Source organism: Etheostoma spectabile, chromosome 2 (genome assembly GCF_008692095.1).
Source record: "Etheostoma spectabile isolate EspeVRDwgs_2016 chromosome 2, UIUC_Espe_1.0, whole genome shotgun sequence".
Taxonomy (NCBI): Eukaryota; Metazoa; Chordata; class Actinopteri; order Perciformes; family Percidae; genus Etheostoma; species Etheostoma spectabile.
The window spans coordinates 27274315-27282326 of NC_045734.1; the positions used below are offsets into that span (position 1 = coordinate 27274315).

The 8012-nt window shown below is 40.1% G+C and overlaps 1 long non-coding RNA gene across 1 annotated transcript in view; it reads left to right on the plus strand.

Annotated features, from left to right (window-relative positions):
* Positions 1-1077: 1077 nt before the first annotated feature.
* Positions 1078-8012, plus strand: part of LOC116706556 (uncharacterized) — a 27509-nt gene continuing 20574 nt past the window's right edge. Inside the window, exon 1 of the long non-coding RNA XR_004336271.1 lies at positions 1078-1170. This is a non-coding gene — a long non-coding RNA (uncharacterized LOC116706556). The remainder of the gene's footprint in view (positions 1171-8012) is intronic.

Below are 8012 nucleotides of genomic sequence, written 5' to 3' on the forward strand. Positions count from 1 at the left end.
TGTACCACTGGTGTCTCGGCACTTGTATTTGTTACCTGTTCGATTGCTAGAGGCGTGGGGGATGGACAATGTTGTGTTGATGTGGAGGATTTAGTTGTGGTGTAACTAGGTTGAGGAGCAACCGAAACCTAGAGAGTGAACCTGAGAGGCCATAGTAAGAGACGGCGAACATGGCAGAGAAGGCTCAAAACAAGCTTTAGACTATAATAGAAGAGAATGTTAGATAAGTAGAGTAAAGGCCTACAGCTTATAGGATGTAAAAGATGTTAGATATGTAAGAGATTCAGAGTAAAGGCTCCGACAGGGTAAGTGATTTTAAAAATTTGGTTTAATAAGCAAGAAGATGTGAGAGGAGTCAGATCAAGGCTCCAACCGACGGTTTGGGCAATATGAGAGTTAAGATCGTCGCAGTAAGGCTCTACAGCTTGAAGATATATAAAGAGTGTTAGAGTCAGAGTAAAGGCTCAACAGCTGTTTAGATAATATAAGAGATGTTAGAGATGTCAGAGTAAAGGCTCAACACTTTTGATAATATAGAGATGGTAGAGATGTCAAAGTGTAAAGGCTCTAACAGCTTTATTATAAGATTAAGAGATGGTAGAGAGATTCAGAGTAAAGGCTCTTAACGCTTTATAATGAGTAATAGAGAATGTAGAGATTCAGAGTAAGCTCTAACAGCTTTATATGATAAGAGATGTTAGAGGTGTACAGAGTAGAAGGCTCTAACAGCTTTATGTGAAAATATAAGAGATGTTAGGTGTCCAGAGTAAAGCTCTAACACTTTATATGATAAGATATTTATATATGTTAGAGATGTCAGAGTAAAAGCTCAACAGCTTTATGGTGACAATATAGATATTTAGAGATGTCAGAGTAAAGGCTTTAACCAGCTGTATGTGTAACTATAAGAGATGTTAGATGTCAAGTAAAGGCTCTAACAGCTTGATGTGATTATATAAGCATTTAGAGATGTCGAGTAAGGCTCTAACAGCTCTATGTATAATATAAGGATGTTAGAGATTCAGAGTAAAAGTAGAGAGAGTGAAAGGCTGCTACAAACGGCTTTGATAACCTCTGTTTTCCCAGATGAACATGAAGATCTCTATCTTTGCGGTGTTCTGCTGATCTCTGCTGTCGGGCTCTCTGTGGACGGAGAAAACTCCCGCTGAGGTTTGAAAAGCAGCATCCCCCGGATGAAAGCTGCCGCTGTACGCCGTGATGGCCGCCAAGTCAAGACAAATCAATAGACCTGGCGATGAGTGCAAGAAGTTCAAACCTTCATCAAAGCAACTTTGCAGAAGTCAACCCACTCTGTGGGAAATGAAGGAGGATACTTCATTGGTGACAATTATTATAAAGCAAGAAAACTTGCACCCATTGTTAATGAGACGATGACGATACCAAGCCTCCCACATGTCTATACAGGTTTCTTCACAAAGATAAGCATTATAATCGCATGTGAAACGGCGTTCTGTTCACTATGGGGAAACGTTTGCAATTAGCTGATGCTAATCTGTAATAATTCTGTGTGCAATTATAATAAAGTAGATGTGATAACAGTGTGTTTAGATAAAGTAGATGTGATAACAACAGACAGTATTTTTGCTTTAGAACCCTATTCTCAAACTCATATTTGTACGTTTCTTTTGAGGTTTTTGTCACTTTATCGCCATTGTTGCATTTCTCTGCCGAGAAAGTTTAAACGTTAACTGTACTGTGAGAACAGAGTATAGCCTCGGAGACACCAGGAGGACTGTAACCGATGGAGGTTGGTAACCGCGGTTACTGTGAGGAAGAGAATCAGGGTAACTTGTGTCTCTGTTGAATAAAACTCTTAACATTAACTCGGGTCTGTTTTAATGCAGTCCTGTCACATCAATTCTAAAGTAGTCACGTGAAAATAAATTAGACAACGACTAACAGTCTGTATTTATTACACTTTTAACCTTTCTGTTGCTTTTTTCATGCAAACTTATATACAATATATTACGCTTGCTTGCTCACACACACACACACCACAGACGGACAGACAGCCCTGGTGGTTGATGTACGCAGATATGTGCTGATGGCTCATAACGAGCCGGGGGGTGGCGCACGCCATGAGTCCATGCTACTAATTTGATATTGTGATTACATTGGAATCTGCAGCGTTCCTGTCAGGTAAATAAAGTAGTACCCATGTCTTCCTCTGATGGTGCGTAGCCTACACCAGTCATAGGGAGAAGGCTACCAGCGGAGTGCATAATAGGTGGTTTGAGGTCCTTCTGGAAGACATTGGGGTACAATATTGGTTTTGGAGATATTACAAGCAGAATAGCAAACCAATCCATGAGCCTGTACAACAGGCATATATCACATATCAAGAGGCTAGGTACTAGTAGAAATAAAACAGGCTGTTGGCTGGGGACAACACCAACAGATAAATGGTAGTCTTTATTATACGCACCTACATAGACAAGAGGGTCCCAGAGTGTTTACAGTAAAACAAATAAAACACATAAATACTATAATCCTTATTGCTTGTGGTTAAAAGCTTGTAGAAAGACGAGTCTTCAGGTGTTTTTAAAGGTTTCCACAGATGATGCTGCAGGGAGAGAGCTGCAGAGCACCTCTGGGGTTGAGAGAGGTCTGAAGACCTCAGTAGATCCTGGATGGAAAGGGAGCTTGACCATGCACGCTCATCATAAGTTCATTCAATGTTAAAATGCATTCTAAAACTCTTGGTAGAGATGAAGAGCCTTACCCCTCCCTGTTGTCCTCTCCAAAATGTCATATCTGAATATGAGTTTCTTTTAACCAAACTCCATAAATGGATTCCGTCCAACCTCGCTTGCAATAGGATTGACTCTTCTCATGCCCTGATCCAACTATTAGTCAAAATTATTAATAATTTCTTTTTTAACTCAAATTAGGAATAATTCTGAAATAATGAGGGTTATTGGCCATGAATTCCAAAAAGTATGAAACTAGTAAGGGGGTGGATGGAAATTAGAAAATGTCTGAAAAAGGGACAAAAATGTTAAATTTTTTGTCTGTTTTTGAACCCGGGAGGACAACACAAGTGAGTACTGTCTCCTGCTGTTGAGACACACACCATGTGATAGATTTGTTTAGCGTGCAGTACATTGCGCTGAAGAAATAAAAGCAGAACAGCATCTCCCACTTACAGAAACACCAGATCGATCTAGATGTTCCTGAGATGGAAACACAGGAACGATCCACACATTCACGTGGACTGGTAAAACCAACGATTGAAAGGAAGATTGATTCAAAGTAGTGAGTGACAGATGCTCTGTAAAAAATAAAATATATTTTTGGGGGGGCTTAATAACATTTTGGGGTAGCAATCAGTCCTCCTAAAATAGGCCTAACAAAGTGTTGTAATGCAGAAATGTGCCATATGGACCTTTACGCAGTATATCTGTAAGAATATGTAGCTGCCACTATTCTCCAACTTCATATATTGTACTATATTAGATCTAACACTTCCTCTTGTTGACTTCTACACAATGTTCTGACTGGGATTCCAAACTAACTGTTAGGGGTGTTGGGTAATTTGTGAAAGAGAAAACTGACTCTTGCATATTGGAGCCCATCCAGTTGAATATTAACTATTTCTTCCCTCCGACCTGCAACGTGTTTTTTTTCCGAGTCAAAATTTCAAATAAAAACCTTTTAGCACGTTTGGTCTCTTTTGACCCTTCTTTGTGGTTTCCCTAATACAATGTTTTTTCACTTTTCAATGTTTGTCGATTTCGAGCCTTTGAGAATTAAGGTGGGTTTTCCCAAATTTTCAAAACTATTTTTCACATTTTAGTCACTTTTATTGCATTTGTCTTTTTACATTTTCAGTTGTTTTTTTTTTTACATTTTAAATTCTTTATCAAAAAACTTTTTTCTCTCCAAAAGCTATCAAATTGACAAACAACACACATTCAATGAAAGTAGTGAACGATTATTTAATTTAACTTAACTTTAAAACCGATTTACTATCCATGTGCAGTTTTTGTAAATTTGTTTAAAGAACCTAAATTTCTGATTTACAACCTGTGGAAAAAGGTCAAATGATACCCAAGACACTAGGAGATAAAGTGTCAAAGATAAGGAATCCCTTTTCTGGGATTTTGGGGGTTATTTGTGTTCTGGTGCTTCCACCATCCATGGGTTCTGAGTAAGATCTGGTTTCTAACGTCCTCTGTCTTCATTCTCCCGGGTTTTGAATGTCCTCTGTCTTCAGTCTCCAAATTTGAATGTCCTCTGTCTTCAGCCTCTGGGTGAGCTGTTTCAGAATAGCATCCTGCTGATTTTGAGTCACAGAGTTCTGCAGGGAGACCCCCCCCCCTTTCTTGAATCTGATTCGTGGTTCCAAAACTCTCTATCTAGGTCCCCTTAGTCTTCCCATTGCTAATGGCTGTCCCACAGCTCTGTTGTAGTCCCTCCTTGCTTCTGTGACGAACGTGCATCACTTAGTGACACGTTATAATATCTGCTAGCATGGCACCCTCATACTTTGTTTCAATGCCTTGCAGTGCTTATGCGACATGTGTGACTCCCACCAAAGAACTGATGTCTCACTCTGAGCTAAAACTAGAGAGTTCTCATTGCTGGAGATAAAACTAAGAGATGTCTCACTCTGGAGATAAAACTAGAGAGATGTTCACTGGCTGAAAAACTAGAGAGATGGTCTATTCTGGATAAAAAGCGTGACATGACAAACCTAAACCTCTTCGTTATGAATTGATACTATAAATAAAATTGCATTGAATTGAATTAAACACACAGGGTGAAACAGGATCTGCACAATGTGCATTACAATAAAAAAAACATGAAACAGGAAACCTATTCCTGGCACAACCTCAAAATACAATTACAGTCATGGACGAATAGGCACCCCTGAATTTTCCAGAAAATGCACCATTTCTCCAGAAAAGTGTTGCCATGGAAAATGTGTTGTGGTAACACTCTGTGATATTACCTTTAAGTGCAAGGAACAGCCAAAAGCAGAAGATACAAAAAGCAAATTTGACTCATATGTACTCAAAACTCAAAAATTAGTCGGACAAATTGGTGGCACCCTCAACTAATATTTGGTTGCACACCTTTGGAAAAAGAACGAGAACCAATCGCTTCCTCCAACCATCAACAAGCTTCTACACCTCTCAACTGGAATTATTGGACCCCTCTTCTTTTGAAAACTCTGCTCCAGTGTCTCTAGATTTGAAGGGGCCTTTGGCAATGGGATCTAGGGATTAAATCCACTCATCATGCGGGCCACTCTCCAGTGCGCTATCCCCAACGGCATGTCTTGGTGTCTAGGGTGTTTCAGGTCATTGCCTGCTGAAAACACCCTGACCTCTGATGCCAGACCCAGCGTTTTTGACACCAGCCCAAAAGCTCAGCCACCTATCACCTTAGATATATCAAGGGTTTAAAGGATTATGTGTACAACAGGACTTGGAAAAAACTGGTCAATGCTTCTCTTCAGTAGACTGACTACTGTAACGGGGTCTTTACAGGTCTCCCTAAAAAATCAATCAGACAAGCTACAGCTGATTAGAACGCTGCTGCTGGGTCCCCACTAAGACCAGAGGACGTGGATCACATCACTCCAGTTCGAAGTCTTTACACTGGCTTCCTGTGTCTCAAAGAATTGATTTCAAAGTAACTCTTACCTAGTTTAAATCCTAAACGGTTTAGGACCAAAATACATTTCTGATCTGCTACTACACTATGACCCCCCACCTCTCAGGTCATCTGGGAAGGTTCTACTTCTGTCCACAGCTCAGAACTAGACACAAGGTGAAGCAGCTTTCAGTTTCTATGCTCCTCATATCTGGAACAAACTCCAAGACAACCTGCAGATTCCGCTGCTTACTCTCAGTTCTTTTAACAGGTCTTAAACCTTTCTTTTTGATGCTGCCTTTCTTTAAATGAATGCTCATTTCTTAAATTTCTTTTGCTGCACTGTAACTTTGTTTTGTGTTTATGTGTCCTAATGTTTTATTCTGTTTTTAACTTGTCTATTCATGTGTTTATTATTTGTAATGTTTATGATTTTTAACGTTTGTACTTGGTTTTATCTGGTTTAACTGATTTCGTTAAAGCACATTGAATGCCTGTTGCTGAAATGTGCTATACAAATAAAGCTGCCTTGCCTTGCCTTGCCTTACATTATGGGCCAAAATATATTGATAGTCTCCAAATTTCATGATTCCTTGCACCCAGTCAATGCACCCAGTGCCAGAGGCAGCAAAACAACACCAAACATCCTTGACCCTCCACCATATAGGCACTGTGTTCTTTTCTTTTTAGGCCTCTTTCTGTTTTCTGTGAACAGTAGAATTACCTGCTTTGCCAAAAAGCTCTACCTAAGTCTCATCTGTCCACAAAACGTTCTCCCAGAAGGATTGAGACTTACTCAGGTACATTTTATGCCTCTGTGTCAGAAGGGGGGGTCTTCTCAGCCTCCTGCCATAGCGCTTCTTCTCATTCAGATGATGACGTATAGTCGAGCTGACACGGATGCACCCAGAGTCTGCAGGACGGCATGAGTCTGCGTGGAAGTTGACTGAGGTTGTTTATCCACCATTCAAACTATCCTGCGTTGCATTCTTTCATCAATATTTCTCTTCCGTCCACTTCCAGGGAGATTTGCCAGTTCCATGGGTTATAAACCTCTTGATTATATTGCGTACAGTGGACAAAGGAACTTTAAGGTCTTTGGAGATTGACTTGTAACCTTGAGATTGTTGCTGTTTGTCCACAGTTTTGCTTCTTAAGTCGTCAGACAATTCTCGGCTCTTCTTTCTCTTCTCCATGCTTAGTGTGGCACACACACACACGCACGCACGCACACACACACACACGCACGCACGCACGCACACACACACACACACACACACACACACACACACACACACACACACACAAACACAAACACAAATAATGGGGTTTATTTTATGCAAGACGGGAAGGCCAACCCTGAGCTTTGGAAATAACACCTATACAACACATGGCCTGCACAAATAACACAATGTCAGTGGCCTGAGAGGTGAGTCTACAGCCAAAATCAAGTTACACTCTATGATCACTTCAAACAATTACTGTAACGCTCAGTCATGTGTAAGAACTTTTATTTATACTGAGAGGGTTGAGTGAAAATGTATGCTCTTTAACAATGTTCCTCTGCTTTGCTTCACTTTTATACATTTATTATAAACACATTCACACCTTTGAGTGGCTCAGGATAACACATGTATTTTTCTAATGATAGCCACTACAAGGAAAATGGCTCCTTCGAGCCACAGTACTGGAGTTTGTTGTTGTGATCTTTGCTGTCTTGTTTCCGTTTCCCTGTGTTGTGTGTTAACAGGGGAACTAGTTACCGCCGCAAAGGAGGTTATGTTTTCGGTTTGGTTTGTTTGTCTGTTGGTTAGCAGGGTTACAGAAAAGAAATGGCCGGATTTTCAACAAACTTGGTTGAAGGGTGACTCATGGCCCAATGGAGAACCCGGTTCTGAATCACGGAGCGGATAGACAAACCATTTTTCACTGTCCTTAACAATGAAAGACCATGAGAGCGCAGACACGGTGCATTCCTTATCTTCTATGTTTCCTATACACTTTATTATCGCATGCCTGTATGTTGTTGTTGTTACTGTATGAATCACATGATCGCAAAAAATAGAGCATATTTTTCGTTTAACATCTCTGTTTGGTATCAAAAGTGATAGAAAGGCGAGGTCAGACGAAAAGTGCTGGATATAAGAGATGGTAGGAATATACCTATTAACATGTTGAATGCATTTCCTTCCTCACCAATCAAACATAAGCAAATCTTATTATTTTTGGAATATTCTAAATTGGGCAACATTAACATCCATGCTTGCCAGCAGGCAGGTCTTTTACACACTCTAACTGACTTCAGTTTTGATTTCTATATTTCCAGCACCTGTTACCTGCCACAGGTGAGTTTAAATGAACATCACATGCTTGAAATGAAATTATTTACC